This window comes from Sciurus vulgaris, assembly GCF_902686455.1.
Source record: "Sciurus vulgaris genome assembly, chromosome: 8".
In the NCBI taxonomy this organism is placed as follows: domain Eukaryota; kingdom Metazoa; phylum Chordata; class Mammalia; order Rodentia; family Sciuridae; genus Sciurus; species Sciurus vulgaris.
Window position 1 is genome coordinate 117,199,557 of NC_136468.1, and position 19,070 is coordinate 117,218,626.

At 39.3% G+C, this 19,070-nt stretch overlaps 1 protein-coding gene across 2 annotated transcripts in view; it reads left to right on the forward strand.

Annotated features, from left to right (window-relative positions):
- The window catches only part of OSBP2 (oxysterol binding protein 2), a 162,328-nt gene that overhangs the window by 54,882 nt on the left and 88,376 nt on the right, over positions 1-19,070 (forward strand). The window lies entirely within an intron of this gene.

Genomic DNA, 19,070 nt, shown 5'->3' on the forward strand with positions numbered 1-19,070 from the left:
CTGAGATCTGGTACCATCCCCAAAGTTTGAGTTACCTTGTTCCTATGCTGGGTATGTACTCAAGGATAGATAGATGTGCCAAAAAAGGGGACTAAAGGTAATCCTGAGATGAGGGAATTAGTTAGGTTTTGTTCCTGTGACCAACAAACTTGTCAGACAAACTGCTGTTGTCAACAAACTGCTGTGATCAGAACAACTTAGAGGAGGACAAGTATATTTTGAGTTCGTGGTTTCAGAGTTTCAGTTTTTGGTTGACCAGCTCCAATGCTGTGGGCCTGAGATGAGGGAGAACATCATGGCAGAAGGGCATGGTGGAGGACAAGCTGCTTAGCTCATGGCAGCCAGGAAGCAAAGGGAGTGGAGGAGTCAGGGACAATTTATGCAATCCCTACGGCATACCCCCAGTGACCTATTTGCTTCAGCTACACCATAACTGCCTACAGTTATCACCCAGTACAATAGTACTTTAAAATTATTAATACATCAGGTTATAGCTCTCATAATCTAATCATTCACCTCTTGCATTAACACAGGAGCTTTTGGAGAACACCTCATATCCCAGCCACAACAGTAATCATAGCAATTTGAAGAGCTGCTTTGTGGGTCCTTTGAGGACCAATTCTACCATCTACTCGTGCTCTATTTCCACCTCCTACCATGGTACTTGGCACAAAAAGGTACTATAGACATCTGACAAACTCTTCTAAAGGGTGATCCTGAATAGATATATGTTGGCATACTCTGCAGCCTGATGCCTTCCTTCCTTAACTGCCTTGACCTTCCTGCCCTTTCTGAACTATACCTGTTGCTTTAAGAACTAGACAGAAGAGACTCCAAGTGACAGGAACATGCTCTTCCTGTTCTTCTGAACATCCTCTGTTCTTCCCTAGAAAGTTCCAGAAAGAAAGGAAGCACCTTTTGTTTTGAAAATATCCACAGTTCCTTTCCAGAATGGAATAGAAATAGAATTGAGGGAACAAAGGAGGGGTTCAGTCTCATGCTTGAATTGTGAGAACTCAAAGACCTCTCTGAATCTTTGATCTCTTCAGTAGTTAGATGGTTCTTTTTCCTGTAGATTGCTGGTCCTTGCTGCCTGCCCCAGCCTACCTGTACAGCCCCTACCCTTTGCTCCTTTTCTCTCTCAGCACTTATTACACATAAATATGATTATATCTGAGTCTCCTTTTATTTGCAGGGGATATATTCCAAGACCCACTCTGGATTCCTAAACCTGTAGATAATACAGAACCTGTATATACTATGCTTTTTTTCCCTATATATACATACCTATGATTAACTTTCACATCTTTACTTAAAAGTACATTGAAGCTTCTCTTTGGCAAAATCTGAATTTCCAGTATCACCCCTCTGGCACTTTGCAACTTTTATTAAGTAAAATAAGGGTTACTTGAATGCAAAACACTATGATACTATGACACTTGATCTGATGACTGAGGTAGCTACTAAGTAACTGAAGTGTGGGTAGTATATATAATGTGGATGTGCTGAACAAAGGGATGATTCATGTCCAGAGCAGCACAAGATTCCATCATGCTATTCAGAATGGTGTGTAGTTTAAAACTTATGAATTGGTTCTGTAATATTCCATTTAATATTTTTGGACCAAGTTGACCATTAGTAAGTAAAACCATGGAAAGTGAAGCCACTGATCAGGGGGCACGACCATGCCCTCCCTTCAGGCTCTCCTCTTTTCCTTCAGTATCTCTTTTCTCATCACTTATCCTTTTATCTTGTGCAAGTCAGATTCTCCTATACAAAGCAAAACCTCTTAGTCAATTTAAAACCAATGAAGATGTCTAAATTAAACTGAATGGTCATTCAGGCTGAGCATTTGGTCCTTAAGGGGCTCACAACTTCAGGTGACTAGAAATCCCCTATTATTTAGCACTATCTATCTAAAAACTTTGAATTGCCCAATATCATTTTCTATATCCCAGTACCAGTGATTTTGCTATAAATATTTGACATTGATCCATCTCCCTTCAGAATTGGCAACATGATTATCTAGTCTAGTACCTGGTCCTATAAAAACATCCAGCCTCCAATGGCGCAGCTGCTAAATAATCACTCACTAGTGCTTCTTCCTTGTTAGGTACCATGTGTAACAACCTGATGAGGTTAATGCTGTGCTCTGGGACTTCAGCACTTCCATATTCCACTGTTAATGTACCCAGGCCACTCTAATGCAATTATCTTTTCATTGAATCCCTTTGACATTTGTGGATCTAACTTCAGTTGTCTCACCTTATTTCAAGTAACCTAGAAGTAAACACCATATATTGATTTTAATGTTTAAAATTTTTTAAATTCTTTGATTTTTTAATTTTATTTGTTCTAATTAGTTGTACATAGCAATAGAATGCATTTATACATTTTGATAGATCATACATAGAGTGTAATCTCTCATTTTTCTGATTATACATATTGCAGGATCACATTGGTCATGCAGTCATACAGGAGGTAATAATGTCTATTTTACTCTACTATTGTTCCTTCCCCCATACCCCTTCCCCTCCCTTCACTCTCCTCCACCTAATATAAAGTAACTCTATTCTTCCATATCCCCACCACCCCCAGCATACTGTGAATTACTTCTGCATATCAGAGAAAACATTTGGCCTTTGGTTTTTTGGGTTTGGCTTATTTCACTTAGCATGATACCAGCAAATGCCAGAATTTCATTCTTCTTGAAAGCTGTGGTATATATACATATATATATATATATATATATATATATATATATATTTTACATTTTCTTTATCCATTCATCTGTTGAGGGGCATCTAGGTTGATTCCATAGTTTAGCTATTGTGAATTGAGCTGCTATAACATTGATGTGACTTTATCACTGTAATATGTTGATTTTAAGCCTTTTGGGTATAAGCCAAGGAGTGGGATAACTGAGTCAAATGGTGGTTCCATTCCAAGTTTTCTGAGGAATCTCCATACTGCTTTCCATAATGGTTGCACCCTTTTGCATTCCTACCAACAATGTATGAGTGCACCCCACATCCTCACCAACATTCATTGTTTCTTGTATTCTTGATAATTGCCATTCTGATTGGAATGAGGTGAATCTTAGAGTAGTTTTGATTTGCATTTCTCTAATTTCTAGAGATGTTGAATATTTTTTCATATATTTGTTGATCAATTGTATATCTTCTGTGAAGTGTCTATTCTGTTCCTTAGCCCATTTATTGATTGGGTTATTTGGTTTTTTTGGTGTTGTTTTTTGAATTCCTTATACATTCTAGAGATTAATACTTTATCTGAGGTGCATGTGGTAAGATTTTCTCCCAGTCTGTAGGCTCTCTCTTCACATTATTGATTGGGTTTTTTTTTGCTGAAAAGAAGCTTTTTAGTTTGAGTCCTTCCCATTTATTGATTCTTGATTTAACTTCTTGCACTTTAGGGGTTTTGTTATGGAAGTCAGATCAACATGGTGAAGATTTGGGCCTACTTTTTCTTCTAGTAGTCACAGGGTCTCTGTTCTAGTATTAAGTTTTTGATCCACAGTGGGTTGAGTTTTGTGCAGTGTGAAAGATAAAGATTTAATTTCATTGCATTTCATTTTGTTACATGTGGCTTTCCATTTTTTCCCAGCACCATTTGTTAAATAAGCTATCTTTTCTCCAGTGAATGTTTTTGGCACCTTTGTCTAGAATGAGATACCTGTATTTATGTGGGTTTGTCTCTGTGTCTTCTAGTCTGTGCCATTGGTCTACATGTCTGATTTGGTCCCAATACCATGCTGTTTTTATTACCATAGCTCTGTAGTATACTTTGAGGTCTGGTATTGTGATGCCTCCTGCTTCACTTTTCTTGATAAGGATTGCTTTGGCTATTCTAGGTCTCTTATTTTTTCAAATGAATTTCATGATTGCTTTTTCTGGTTCTCTGAAGAACGTCATTGGAATTTTAATAGGAATTGCATTAAATTTATATAATACTTTTGGTAGTGTGGCCATTTTGACTATATTAATTCTGCCTATCCAGGAGCATGAAAGGTCTTTCCATTTTCTAAGGTCTTCTTGAATTTCTTTTTTTAGTGTACTGTAGTTTTCATTGTAGAGGTCTTTCACCTCTTTTGTTAGGTTGATTCCAAGTATTTTATTTTTTTTTGAGATGATTGTGAATGGGGTAGTGTTGTTTATTTCTCTTTCAGTGAATTCATTACTGATGTATAGGAATGTGTTTGATTTATGAGTATTGATTTTATATCCTGCTACTTTGCTGAGTTCATTTATTAGTTCTAGAAGATTTTTGGTGGTTAATGTTTAAATTTTTGTTCTACTAACACATATGTGTAGGGAAAAAAGTAGTGGATATTATCCTTCTAACAAAAAGCAATGGCATTGCTCCTGCCACTGAACCCTTTCCATCCTCCCAGAGGCAACCATTCCCTCCTTTAGTTAATGCCATGGTGCCTACCACATCCTGAGTCATTTGTCCTGTGACTCAGGCCACAACCTGAGTTGTGGGTGTGGAGAGGCCAGAGCAAGAGCCTGGGAGTCTCTGGCCAGGGAGTAAGCCCAGCAGGCTGCCCACATCCACTGATGGAGCCTGCACTTCTCAGAAACACACTGACTGTGCTTCTTCCTGTAAAATGACCCTGATGTGTGTTGAAACATTCTGACTTTGGGCTATTTGGAAAGAAGAAGACCCAATTAGGAATGTGCCCATTTCCTTTCCCTGCACCCAGGAACTGAGGTAGACTGTGGTTGGAGCTGTGCTCTGTGCCACCATGTCTGAGGACACTGTTTCAGTGAATCGCACTGTCCTGCTGAGAGGAAAGGATTCATTATCAGGTCATCCAAAGAAAGGCCTCCCTGCCCTAGGTGAGAAGGAACTCAGTGTTTTCCTGTCACTGTTAGGAAATTGTGATATTTGGTCAACATCTGTGCTCTCAACTTGACTGTTGCTCCAAGAAAACAGGCAGCACCTCTTATGTCCTCCTTGGGGTGCTCAGTACTGAATGCAGGTACTCAGGAAATGTAGAGTGAGTGGTGGTGCTGGCTCTTACACGCAGATTTTCCAAGCTGTGCCTGTTACAACCGCTGGATGAGCATATAGTGAAGGGCAAGCCTGGCGAAGGGTCATCTTCTTTATTGTTTGGTGGAGAACATCCAGGAATCAGAGAGGGCTTGCCTCAAAAGCCAGCTCCACAGCTCTCCACACCATAATCTGATCACATTAATGCAGCCTCCCTGAGCCCAGGTGCTTCTCTTGTGCCCTTGGAACAGCAGCTGTTTTATTACATTGAACCTCAGAAAGAGGGGAATAAAGCATGTGTGTTAGATTTTTATTAGCTATTGCTCTGGTATCCTTCTGCTTGAAAGCACCTTGAGAAGCTAAGCTGTGTGCTTATAAATTGAATCCTGCCAGGAAAATGCCTCTCCCGCAAAGATTTAACCAGCAGGGGTAGACCAGAGAATAGAGCTGGTGGCCCAGCTGGGCCCACAGGCTGTGCACTGACCTGTGGGAGAGGTGTCCTACCACCAGGGAAAGGCTATACTTTCAGCAGGAGGCAGGAGGTCTCAACACAGGATCTCAGCAGGGTTGCATTGTCCCAGCTGGGGGATGCATGCAGCAAAAGAGTGGACAGCCACTCCGATTTTTGTCTTCAATAATGTGTCTTATTTTTAAAAAAATCCTTTTTGAGGTATAATTGACATGCAATAAGTGGCCTATAGTTAAAGGGTACAAGTTGATAATTTTGACATATGTATGTATCCTTAAAACTATTACCACAATTTAGATAATGCAGAAATTTATCACTCTCAAAGTTTCCTCTGCCCATTTGTAATTCTTCTTTATCCCCTCCCATGTCCCTAGGCAACTAGTAACCTGCTCTCTGGCACAACGGATTAGCTTGCATCTTCTAGCACTTCATATAAATGGAATTGTGCAGTGTATACCCTTTCTACTTGACTTCTCTCACCCAGCATATCTATTTTAAAATCTGTTTGTGTTGCATGTATCACTGGTTTGTTGTCTTTTATTGCTGAGTATTGCTCCATGGTATGGATGCCTGCAGTTTGCCTATTGATGGGCATTTGAGTGGTTTCCAGGTTTGGTATGACAGAGAGCTGCTATTAATGTTCATGTTCAAGTCTTTGTATGGAATTTTCTCTTGGATAAACACTTAAGAATTGAATGGCTTGGGGCTGGGGAGATAGCTCAGTTGGTAGAGTGCTTGTACTGCAAGCACAAGTCCCTGAGTTCGATCCCCAGCACCACAAAAAAAAAAAAAAAAAAAAAAAAAAAAATTGAATGGCTGGATCATAGGGTAGATATTTGTTTTGATTTTTTAGAAAACTGCCACACTGTCTGGCAAAGTGACTGTTCATTTTACATGCCCACTGGCAGTGTCAGTCCTGGCCTAGGGGACACAGCATCACCCGTCCCAGGACAATCTGAGGAAGGGTTGAACACAGCTTTCCCAATGATCAGCTTTTATATTTTACCTTCTGAGTAATGACTGAATGTTTTCTTAAACTTATATGTCTTTTTTTGTTTCAGAGTGGGGAACTCATGCCCATACAGTACTATCCATTGATACCCTCAAGAAATTTATTTGAGGGAAACTCACTGTGGACATGGATCCTTGCCTCTCATGGTCCCTGGGCCATAAAATACCACATGTCAGAGGCAGGGAGGCTTGTTCAGAGAGTAAATTTTGTCTAAAGGTAAATTAATAACTCTGCAATATTGATAACATGGTTGCTCCTCAGAACTGACTGGCCATGTAAAATCTTGCTACTGGTCATGTCTGCACGAGAATGCAATTATGGAGAGTTTTTGGAAATAAGAAAAGCCATGACATCTTGATGCAAAACGTGCCTCTTCCCAATCCCTTGCACCATTTCTTCTTGGCCCTGGAAACTTCTCAGGAGAGAGGAGAGCATGGGTCTTGGAAGTGTCCACTGAAATTACTTGAAACTCTGTTAGTTGAAAGTTGCCTTCAGCATGTGAGCATCTGCTGAATGAATTCCACAAAAAGGATTCAGAAGCAGGGACAGCACTTTCAGAACTAGGGCAGATTTCTATGGTCCTGTCCTGAGTGGGCTGGCTCACAGTCAAGTCTCCAATTGCTTATTAAAATATGGTAGGTTGCAATCCTAGGTTTTCATTCTTATCACCAGAATGGCATCTTCAGAAATAGATTTATGGAATGGTAATTCAATTAGTGATAAGAGTAGAGTTCAAATCACTTTGAAAAGGACTAAGTTCAATAGACATCTTATTTCCTTCCAGAATGTTTTTGTGCATGCTGTAAGGAAATCATCTAATTTTTGTTTTCCAAAAATATATTTGATTTTTCCAACAGCTTATTCTGCTTCTGAACACTCTATTCTCCACTGATCTCTTTATAAATTCCTGTGTCTGTATCCCATAATTTAATCACTGTAGCTTCATAGCATATTTTGACAACTAGTCAGATAAATCCTCCTTTATTGTTCTTTAATATCAAAAATTTATTGGCGTTTTCTCTTCCCTCTACATTCAGAATCAGCCTAAATTTTATTAAAAATACCTCTTTGGAACTTTGTTTGATATTACAGATATTATACTTTAATTGTAGATTAATATTTTCTCTAACCATTTAACATGTGGACCATATTTTGGAACTGCCAATGCCTTGCACACATAGTTCCGATTTAGAAACTGCTTTCTTGCTAAATTTTATAGAGGTTAGTATCTTTTAAGTCAGTTAATATTTACAATAAATATTTACTGCACTTCTCTCTGTGCCAGACAGTGCTAGGAGGTGAGGGGTCAGTGAAAGACAAAAGTAGTTTTCCTGTCAGGGACTGCACTGTACACTGCCAAGAGGCAGACAAACCACTGGAAGTCACAGAGGTCACAGAGCAGCGTGCCTAAATTGCTTCCCTCTGGGATAGAACACAGAAGGAGAGGCACCTAGGCCAGAGCTGAGGGTTAGGGAAAGCTGCCTGGAGGGAGGTGATGTGAAAGCTGAGACCAGAAACAGCAAAGAGGAAGTAGCTACAGAAGGTGGGTGGAGTATAGAATGAAAATGAGGCCTTGGGAGGAGAGAGCATGGCCATCTGGAAAACTAAAGATGCTTCAGGGGTTTCAGGAGCAGAGAGGGATGGGATAGGATGGGGTGGAAATGTCCCAAAATGAGGCTACAGGGGCCAAATCAAGCACCAGGAAAGGCTTCACCAGCAGATTTCCCACTGAATCCCAAGGGTCATAAGAGCCTTTGAAGGGTGTTAACGCTGCAGCTTAGAAGTCTTGACTTTGTTTCCTCTGCAGGGTACAAGATACATCAGAACAAGACTGGATTGTGGCAGACTGTGACTATTTTCTCTGCATCCAGCTGAAAAATGGCAACATCAGAGGGTTGTGACAAAGGGGAAGGAGAACTTCAGGAAACAGAACCAAGCTCTGTCTAGTTTGTTACTCATATGGTCTGCAGTACCAGAGCCCAGCCAATGTGGGCTAGGATCTCAGTTGCATTATTTTATAGCCATCTGACGTAGGATAAGTGATCTAACCCCACTCCTCACCCACCAGTCTCAGTTTATTTATTTGAAGAATCAAGCTGCCACAAGATGTGTAAAGTATCAGCACTATGCCTAGCCCACAGGACATCAATAACAAGTGATGATGGTCATGGCAGGGATAGTAGGATCAGTTGCAGAGTCTAGCCATCCTCTCCAGCTGAGTCAGAAAGGGAATCAGGGAAATGGAGGGCAGTTACATCATCTCCTTTTCTTTTTCTGAGACAGAGTCTCACTGTGTTTCCCAGGCTAGCCTCTAATCCCTGGGAAACAGGCACTCTTCCTGCGTTAGCCTCCTAAGTAGCTGGGACTGTAAGTGTGCACCACTATGCCCAGCATCTCTCTCTTTTTATATACTGTTTCCCCAGTACCATTTTCATCCTCTGAAATTACTGCCAAGATCCTGGACATAGACTCCTACCTGGTTCCCATGGAAAATTTTCTTCCAAGGAGAATGCGTCAGTAGAGACAATCCATCCTTTAATGTAGGGAGCTGTGGTGGACAGCTTGCATGACTCCCCTTTTACTTGGGGTCTTCAGTCAAAGGGACAGAATATGCTCTGGGGTATCTGACAAACCAGCCAAGGCCTTTTGTATGATTTAATCTGACAGATTCAGAGAGGAGGATAAAATGATTTTGCTGTGGCTCAGAATCACAGAGCTCTTGCAATGATATTTCTCCTTTCATGGAAAATTAGATTATTGCTGTAACTCTGTTGAAATGAGTCTCTAATGCCAGGAATAGTGTTAATTAATAAGTTTTAAGTGTTGACTTTTGATTCAGGGCTTCGTTAGGGTGAATCATTTAATTTTTACTAGCTTCGACTAATCTATATGTCATATAACAAAAGGTCAGAAAAGTGCTTGGCATTAGCCTATTTACAGTGTGCCTAACCTACCTGTTTGCTATTTCAGAGCCTATGCCTGTAGGGTGAGATGAATATGAACTATTTGCTACTGGTATTGAATGATAGAAGCCTCTGATCATTGTTTCCTCTTGGAAAGAACTGAGATACTCACTTGGAGCATTAAAAAAAATACTTTGGGTGTGGGAAATCACTGGGTCACCTTGGAAATATATCTATAAGTGCAGAGAGAGGCTCTAAAAGAAGTCCAAACGTGTCTCAATAGAGAGGACCTCAGTAGGCCAAGCAGCTGAGGTCACAAACCTGGTACACTCAGAAGCCAGGATTACATGGGCTGTGAAATCAGCCTCTTTTTCAAAATAGAATCTGGTCCACCTTCTCTCCAGATGTGCACATCTTTCATCATTTCCAGAAGCCAATTGCTAACACAACCGAATGAGAACTTTCCTCAGCATTGGCCCCACCCACTCAGCTCAAACACTTGCTGAGAATGAAAATGTGACTTACTGAACACATGAAAATCAGAGAAAGACCAAAAAAGCCCTGGGACAGCCCAGTACAGCTATGCACAGTTTACTGCATAGAACGAGCTCTTGCTTAGCCTAGCTCTCTAGTTGACTACATGACTCTGAGGGGAAGGAAATGGTTTGGGTGCAGCCTTTCCAGAAGGCAGTACCAATGATCAAAAGATGATTCTATCGCCACAAGCATGAGGCAGGATGAAATGATCACTAAGATTGCGGGTCTGCCTTGAGATTCTCTCTCTGTAACAGCTTTGCCTCCTCCACCAGTGGAAACTATTCCCATTTTAGATTGCAGTTTAATTTTATTTTGTGCCATGCTATTTGAGGGTAGGAGGAATACAAATCTCAGTGGGAACACGTGTGGTTTCTTGTGCACCTTGCTACACATGTGACGATGGCTGTCATCAAAAGGAAGCAAGTTGTGGGGAGATTCCATTTACATGCCACAAGGTGATCAGGCTAGAGAAAGAGGACGCAGGGTTGGCAGAGGTACTGTTTTGTTGGGGTGACCCATTGAGTGTGGGTGCCTGGGGCTAGAGGTGATACGGATAGCACACAGGGTTTATTCTTTATGTCCTTTCCCATTTCACCTTTGGCCTTTAGAAATGTCTAGGTTCAGGAAAGACTTTGGCTAGGTAGCCCTATGAAAATACATGACTCTGCTGTTGACCCACTCTTCAGGGAGGAGAGAGAGAGAGATAAAGGGGTTAAGAACATATCACAACTTGAAACTCCATCACCCATTTGTGCAGAGGTTTTGGCTGCCAGTTTGCTTGGTATATGAATGCTCCATGATGGATTTAGCAGGGACAGGCACAAGAACAAAGCCAGAGAGTCTTGATAATTCAAGGGAGACCTCAGTTTGAGGGCTGATTTTGGGGTTTGTGTGGGGTATGTGTGTGTGTGTGTGTGTGTGTGTGTGTGTGTGTGTGTGTGTGTGTTTGCTCTGGGCCCATAACTTTTGGGAAGCTTTTTAGCAAGATGCAAAAAGCAGCCCCAAAGAGATATATTGAACTGCATTTTACCAAAGGTGCAGGGGGTGGAGTGGTGGAAGACATACTTTGTAGATTGAAAGAAATTGTTTTGAGATGTTGTAACTTGCTGAGAATGGCAAATGTGTTTAAGGGTCATTTCAAGACTGATAAGCCTTTGGATTGACAATTTAAAAATCAGTTAAGGGATATTTCTTTCCTTGCCTCATTGTATCACCTAGCTGCCCTGAAACTAAGGGGGTTTAATGATTTTTTAAATTCCTTGGAAGGACTTTCACAGTCAAAACTAATGTGATTCCTGTTCTAAACATCGTTCTTTTTCAGGTGGCAAGAGTTCTAGCTCTTTATGATATTCATGCCACAGTCTTTTGAAATACATTGTCAACCTTAATTCTACTTTGTGGATAAAAAACAATGAACAATAGAAGAGCAGAGAGCTTTAACTAGCACAGAGAAAGCAGGACAGGGAGATCACAGTCATCTTCCAGGCCTGGATCTAGCCCAGAGGAGATATTGGGAGCTTTTGTGATAAATGCTTTAAGAACCCACCTGTCCTACTGTCCTGCTCCCAAACCAATGGGTATACTGATAAATATCACCAAAATATAGCCATAAAATTGGATTGTGTTTTTTTAAATCATAAACATTTATGAAAACAGCAAAATGCTTAATATTTAGGAGCCACATGCAGAAATTGTAATCACTGGTTTGCATAATAAGAAGTAGTTTATGAGTGCAAGTGTTGTTTTTTTTTTTTTTTTCATACTCCATCTGCAGTATTGTTTATGGAAGAAACGAAGGTTATAAACCTTCCTGCAGACATCCACTTGCAAGCCCAGTATAAAAAGTTTGCATTTATATTTTTTAATGAATAGGTTCTTTAGGATTTCATTAGTCATTGTGCCTATGCATGAAACAGTCATAATTAGGGTTTGCACTCAGCACATGGTACTTAGAGTCAGATGAATAGAAATAAGATTGTCAAGCAAAAAGTAAAATGCTCTTGAGTCAATTATCATTGATTGGCAACACATTTTATGGAGATAAAAGTTGATTGACAGCTGTTATGGTTTTTGGTTTGTCATCTTGTGTGTTGGGGAGAAAATGAACAATATAGAAAGCACAAACATCAGTTAAGGTGTCTTCCACAACAGCATTCTGAAGGCCCAGAGTCTCCAACCAGTCCCATGGTAGAGAAGTGCCCTGAGCTAATGAGAGTAACAATAATCACTGCCATGTATGCCTTCTGTATGCCTGGCATGTCTGCATGCATTATGGGTACTCTTTGCCCACAGTCATTGAGCTGGTAACTGGCAGAGCCCAACTGTGTACCCCCATCAGTCCAACTCCGTTCTCTACTCCATCCTATCACTACATTGTCTGAAAACCGATGTGATTAAGGTTGTAGTTCAGCTAAAAGGTTGATTTAAAAAGCAATTTAGGGGCTGTAGCTGTAGCTCAGTGGTAGAGCGCTTGACTCACACGTGTGAAGCATTGGGTTCGATCCTCAGCACCACATGAAAAAAAATTGATGAAGAAATAAAGATATTGTGTACATCTACAACTAAAAAAAATTAAAAAAAAAAAAAAGCTATTTAGGTTGCACTGTACCCAGGTCCACAGCAGCATTATTCAGTGTTTCCAAACAAGGTAGAAGTAACCCAAGTGTCCATTGATGAAGAATGGATAAACAAAATGTGGTACATCAATATGAATATTATTCAGCTTTTAAAAAGGAGGGTAATTCCGACATATGCTTCAAATGCTTTGTTCTTCTTCCCCATTTTAAAATTATTAATCTAGAATTTTAAATTATTTCATTCCCTCCTCTCTTCATTTTTATTTGTGTCTTATTTATTTATTTTATCGCAGTACTGGTAATTGAACCCAGGGTGCTTTACCACTGAACCACATCCCTAGCTATCTTTATTTTTTATTTTAAGATAGGGTCTCACTAAATTGCTTGGGCAGACCTTGAACTTGTGATCCTCCTGTCTTAGCCTCCCAAGTTGCTGGGATTATAGACATCTACCATCAGACCCGGCTGGTATCTTTTATTTTTAATGAAAGAGATTATAATATGAATCTTTGACATATTATTGCCTACCTTAAATTATTACCCTTACCACTTTCCAGAAAATTTAAAGCTCTCACAACAAATTCCATGTATCCCCTAGCTCTTTGTATTATTATTATTGTTACATATTTTACTCATATATGTGTGAACTCTACAAAGTATTATACTTTATAATAAATTTTAAATTTTTAAATTTTTTATTTTTTATTCTAATTAGTTGTACATGACAGTAGAATACATTTATACATTTTGATAGATCATATATAAATGAAATATAATCTCTCATTTTTCTGATTATACAAATTGTAGGGTCACATCAGTCATGCAGTCATATATGTACATAAGGTTGCTATTTAAAAAAAAACATTATTTATTTGTACTTAACTACACTGAACATAGTTTCTGATTTTCTTTTATCCCTTTCTACATTTCTGTGCATTCCATTTGAGATCATGTTCCTTCTACCTGAAGCACTTCTTTAAGTATTTCTTGTGATATATGTCTGCCTGCTGTGAATTCTTTGCTTTTTGGTTTCTGTTTTGAAATTTTTTGAAGGACAAGTTCTCATCCTGTTGTCCAGGTAATCTCAAACTCCTAGGCTCAATCAATTCTCCTACCTCAGACCTGAGTAGCTGGTACTAGACTAGCTGGTACCACACCTGGCTTATTCATCTTAGTTTTTCATTGTTTTGTTTTATCGTTTGGTACCAGGGATTGAACCCAGAGGTGCTTAACCACTGAGCCACATCCCCAGCCCTTTTTTATATTTTATTTAGAGACAGGGTCTCCCTAAGTTACTTAGGGCCTCACTAAGTTACTGAGGCTGGCTTTGAACCTGTGATCCTTCTGCCTCAGGCTCCCAAGCCACTGGGAGTATAGGCATGCACCACCACACCCAGTTCCTCTTAGTTTTAGAAGAATTATTTCACTGGGTATAGAATTCAAGATTAGCAAGTCTTTCTTTTTTAAGCTTTAAAGATGCTATTGTCTTCTTTGTTTTATATTGAAAAAAGAACAGTCTTATTATCGCTCCTTTAAAGTTAACATACAGGTTATCTCTGATCATCCAAAATCTGAAATGTCCAAAATCTTAAAATTTTTAATTGTCATATTTTGGATTTTGGAGCATTTCCCATATTGGATGTTCAGATTAAGGATGCTCAACCAGTAGAGTCTATGCACATATTTTCAAAATCTGAAACACCGTTGGTCCCAAGCATTTCAGACAAAGGACATTCAATCTGTATCCTTTTTTTCTCTAGCTGTTTCTAAGATTTTCTCTCTGTTTTTGATTTTCAGGACTTTGACTATGGATGAATAGATAGAATAGATAGATTTTATGGACTTTGACTAAGGTTTCGTTTATATTTCTCCTTCGTCTGGGGGCTCACTGAGTTTCTTGAATCTGTGAGTTAATGTCTCTTACTAGATTGGGCAGATTCATGGCCATTATTTCTCCCACAACTGCTTCTCAACTCTTCTCTCTTCCTCTTGTGGAACTCAAATTATATGGATGATTTGAGTTTACCTTTTGACACCAAAACCTTTCATACACTGCTCTGTCTTTTCCATTCTTTCTTCTCTCTAGGTGGTTTTTATTGTCCAATTTTGGAGTTCGGTAAAGCCGCTTTCAGCTTTATACCTTCTGCTATTAAACCTATCCAATGAATTCTTAATTTCAGATATTACAGTTTTATATCCTAGAATATCCATTTGATTATACTTATATATTTCCAATACAGTTCAATTGCTCTATCTATTCATCTTTTTTGTTCTTTTTATCTTTTAACTTATCGACCATGGTTATTTTGAAATTAGCTCCTTGCCAATCTAGCTGCCTAGGACAAATTGGAGATGCCAAGTAGTTCTCACTGGCTCTTGGCATTTCAGCCATCTGTACTTCTGAAAGCTTATCTTTCTCTTCTGTAGTGTTATTGCTCTGTGTGTGTGTGTGTGTGTGTGTGTGTGTGTGTGTGTGTGTGTGTGTCTGCTATAACTGTCCATGGGCTTCATGCCAGTGGTTAATTAAATCTTTGAAAAATTTCTAGGAGCTCTAAGGACAGTCATACAAGGTTGACTTTATGTGAATGTGGCGCCTAGTGACTGCCAAGGGAAATGCTTGGGTTCCTGGGCTGTATCCACCTTGCTAAGGTTCCCTTGGCCAACTGATGGTACAAAGATGGTATTGAGGATTGAATTTATTTTTTTCCTGTTTTTACTCTTATGTATCACAAGATTTTAAACATTATAGCCATTTAGAAGGGGAATATCTTTGATATTTAAATCTCAATGTTATTTTAAATTGTCTTCTACTCATAGTTAATATATATACTTCAAATAAGAGCCATTGAGTTTAAAATTTTAATTGGTAAAATACACAGAACATAAAAATTTACCATTTTAACTATTTTAAGTGTACAGTTCAGTGGCACATTAATATGGTTGTGCAGCAACCACTTCCATCCATCCCTAGAACTTTTAAATCTTGCATAACTGAAACTCCATACCCGTTAAGTAATGACTTCCCATTCTCCCGTCTCAACAATCCCAGATTTACATCCCAGTAGTTAAATCCATGGAGACTACTCTATGTACCTCACGTAAGTGGAATCATGGCATGAGTCATTTTGTGACTTGTTCATTTCATTTAGCATAATGTCCATGTTGTGGCATGAGACAGTAATTTTTTCCTTTTAAGGATGACTAATATTCCATTATGTGTATAAACCATATTTTGCTTATCTGTTCATCCAGCAATGAACACTTGGGTTTCTTCCATATTTTTTTTAATTTTTTATTTTTTATTTGTTCTAATTAGTTGTACATGACAGTAGAATGCATTTATACAATTTGATAGATCATACATAAATGAAGTGTAATTGCTAATTTTTCTGATTATACATATTGCAGGACCACATTGGTCATGCAGTCATATATGTACATGAGGTAATAATGTCTGTTTCATTCTACTATCATTCCTTCCTCCATACCCCTTCCCTTCCCTTCACTCTCCTCTACCTAATGTAAAGTAGTTTTAGTCTTCCTTATCCTCCCCCAGCTTATTATAGGTTATCTTCCACATATCAGAGAAAACATTCAACCTTTGGTTTTTGGGTTTGGTTTATTTCACTTATCATGATATTTTCTAGCTCCATCCATTTACCAGCAAATGCCAGAAATCCATTCTTCTATAGAGCTGAGTAATATTATTGCCCTAACATTGGTGTACAAATATTTCTTCAAGACCCTACTTTCAGTTCTTTTGCATATATACCCAAAGTGGAATTGATGGGTCATAACAGTAATTCTATTTTAAATTTGTTGAGGATGTACCATACTGTTTTTCACAGCAGCAGCACCATTTTTATATTCCCTCCAACACAAGAGTTCTGAATTCTCCACGTCCTTGCCAACACTTGCAGTTGTCTGGTTTCTTGATAGTAGCCATCCTAAAGGGTCTGAGATATCATCTTATCAAGAGATTTTATTTGCATTTATTGAGTGATTAGTGAAATTGAGCATCTTTCCATGTGCTTATTGGTGAGTTTTATATGTCTTCTTTAGAGAAGTAGAGGAATGTTTCTTGTTGTTTTTGTTGTTGTTGTTTTGCAGTGCTGTGGGGTGAAGCCAGGGCCTTGCACACGCTACGCAAGTACTGTATCACTGAGCTATACTCCCAGCTCCTTGCCCATTTTTAAATTAGGTTGTTTGTTGTTGTTATTAATTCTCTATTCTGGATATTAATCCCTCATCAGAGTGGTGAGTATTTCTTATATTTCATGGATTTTCTTTTTATTTTGTGATAGTGTCCTTAGAAGCACAAACTTTTCAATTTTTGTAAAGTCTATTTTGCCCATTTTTTCTTTTGTCATCTATGTCTTTGGTGTCATATCTAAGAAATCATTGCTAGTTCCAATGTCATGAAGCTTTTGCCCTATTTTGTTTCTAACATTTTAAAGTTTGAACTCTTATATTTTGATCTTTGATTCATTTTTTAGTTAAGTTTTGTATATGGTTAAAGTTCCAACTTCATTCTTTAGTATGTGATTATCTACTTCCCCAGTTCCATTTCTTGAAAAGACCGACTTTTCCTCATGAATGGTCAGCAAAAATCATTTGAGGTCTGGAGGCATAGTTCAGTGGTAAAGTGCTTGCTTAGTATGCACAAGGTCCTAGGTTCAATCCCCAGCACAGAAAAAAAAAATCATCTGACCACATAAGCACAGATTTATTTCTGAGGAGCTATTGGGTTTTTAAGAGCTCAAAGGTGCTACAGGAATTAGCTAACCCAGTGTCTTTTTATTAGAGATATGGCATCTGAGGCCCAAAGAGAAAAAGGAACTTTCCCTTTGTTTGTACTGACAGAGCTGGGACATCATCCCAGGCCTGACTTCACATCTGATGCTCTCAAAAATCTGGTTGGCAATCTTCTTTGTTCCTGAAATAGTGTTATGTCAGTTACTACCTTGATGGAAGTCACAAAGGTGTTTTTCATTCAACAGAAAATGAATTTAGCTCACCAATCCCCCTCACCACTACTGTGGAGCAGTCACAGGCAGCACCTGTGTTTCGAGGCATTAGTAGGGCCCAAACATTGGTTTGTAACTGTTGGAAGGGTCATTAAAATAGATAATTCTGAACACCTTCTCAGTGCCCATTTAACTTTAGCACCCACTGGCAAGGAACTTGTTCTGTGGATTTTCTAGAAACCTAGAGCTTCTTTCTCCCCTGCTAACCAGCAACACAGACCTGACTAGGCTGCCATTCCTAGGGTTGGCTTGGCAAGGTGTGGATTCAGGGTGAGAAGGGGGTAGTAGTGATAAGAAATATCAATTAGATAAATCCCAAAGCATTTTTAAATTGTGTCATTCTTGATATGACCTGTGCTGGAACTGGGCATCTTTCAGTGGCACTAAACCCACTTTGCTGAGAGCTGCCAGGTTCCCACAAAAGTAGAAGATAAGACCTCTTGTAGACTTTCTGGGGTAGGTGAAGAGGGGAGGCAAGGGCCTAGGGAGGAGGCTGCCATAGGGGATTAAGGAAAGAGGAGGAAGACTGGGCCCAGGTTCCCATTGTGATAAGAAGGAATGTGTGGGCTAAGGAAGCACTGATTGTGAGGGAGTAGGAGGAAACAAACCATGGATATGCTCATAACAAAGTACATCTGGGCTGAGAGGATGGAAAGTGAATTGGTTTGGAATTAACAGCAATATTTGTGATAAAGGGGCATTCCTGGCAGGTTGGGCATGGTTTATTTAGTTATCAGCAGCAGTGGTAGTAACGGTCTGCCCATCAAGATAAGAGTGTGTAGAAAGGAGGTCAAAGGAAAGGGTGCAAGCTGTGGGGCAAGAGAAGGAAAGAGCCTGGGGCTCTCCAGCCTTTGTGGGTGAGAATCAGTGGTATTTGTTCCATTTTTTAGGTTTTTCCAAAACCAGAAAATAACTGAACTGAAATTTAATATCTTGTTATGTGGCTTGGCTTGTTTCATTTAGTTCCAAATTTTGAATATTTTAGGGTCTCCAATACAAATGTAGGCATGTCAATAGAAATTCATGCTAGACAGACTTGATACTCCAGTGTTCACTTGGGCCTGTCCCCCTTCTGATGCCTGTGACCATTGCAGCAGGAAACTCACAAAACCTGGTATACCTGGACACTTACTTGTTCCTTCTAAGTTTTGGCAGGACATTACTTTTAAAAAGATAGAGAGAAAAGCAGCTCTTGGAAGTAATTTTCAAGTAGAAGTAGTGTTCTCCCTCCACCAAGGCACCACATGTGGATTGTAATTCTTCCTCCCTGTTGGGAAAATTGAAGGGGCCCCTGCACCCCACCATATTTCCTGAATGGCAGATTACCACTCCTGTACCATCTGTGCTCTTCATGAATGTTTTCAGTTTCCCACTTTTTGTGAACGTTTGAGCAGAGGGTCCTAAGCCTGCTTGGACAGAATTTATGAATCCTAACTTGAATTCATACCATTCAGTTTTCCCCCCTTCAAAGGGGCGTGGGCATGGGGCTTCGCAAATGGTAAAAACTGAGATGTCTTTGAACTTGAATTGATG